Consider the following 1,165-nt stretch of genomic DNA (forward strand, 5'->3'; position numbering starts at 1 on the left):
AGAGGGGTTCTCTTATTGCTTTGACGCTAAAAGTGGTGTTTATGTATAATATTCTTTCATAGACAGACGGCAAATTAAGTTCTGATCTCATATTCACAATCCTCGTTGTCTTAGGGGCGCCGAGAATAAGCCTCATGGCCTCATTTTGTACAATTTCTAAACTAGCCAACTCTGATTCCTTGTATAATACTAGGTGCAATGCATGATAATCTATGACCGACCGTATGTATGACAGTAAAAGAGTCTAGCAATATTGACATTAATACCATGGTCTTTGCCGACAAGTGTCCTAAGTGGCTTCAGACGTTCCCACAGCCTTTTCTTCAGGTTTTGTATGAACTCTGCATCATTAATTATCGAATCATACCGTCATACCTGGCGACTGAGAAACGGAGAGTTGGCCAGCATATCTCTTCGCGAAGGAGAGGGACTTCCATGACAAAGGTAAGTAGAGACGCGAAGACAGATCCTGTGGTGCCAGGGCTCACACCGTTACTGGGGAAATAGTGAAGTGGTAAAATCCTATCCACAGACATCCTGTTGTCCCTGGGAAGGCTGAGGTGAAGGAGATACTGGCAGCCATGGAGGAACGTTCTACGCCCCAACAGTAGAGCCCATCGCGCTTATTGTAAACATTCTACGCCAGATTCGAAGTCGTCTGGGCTCATTTGATACCAACTGTAGACTCCCTGAATCGCGAGCACCATGCAGCTGACAGGAAGCATCCCTCGGGCCTGAAGAAGTACCAGCTTGTAAATAAGATTGAATCACTGATTGCAAAATTAGATAGTTATATCCTCGTAGATTTGTTATATCTGGAGCAAATGTACCAAGTAATGGTGATCCCAAAAACTAACCAAAAAGTTATATTCATCATTTTTTACTAATACATAGAGAAAAAAATATATTACGTTTTACAAATCCGATACCATCGTTATTATATACTCTACAATAATGCATTTTTGTTGTAATTTCAACACCTATTCCTGTATCTAGTCTATCACCAAATTACATATATTGGAGAACGCGTGTGTCTCTGATCGATAAAAATGACATTACCTGTTTTTATCTGGCCTTGCAAGACTGCATCCACACCAGTGACATGTTGCTTGGAGACAGATTGGAAACATTGTGGGGGACACAACAGGAAACATTCGGATACATA

The sequence above is a fragment of the Penaeus vannamei genome, chromosome 42 (assembly GCF_042767895.1).
Source record: "Penaeus vannamei isolate JL-2024 chromosome 42, ASM4276789v1, whole genome shotgun sequence".
In the NCBI taxonomy this organism is placed as follows: domain Eukaryota; kingdom Metazoa; phylum Arthropoda; class Malacostraca; order Decapoda; family Penaeidae; genus Penaeus; species Penaeus vannamei.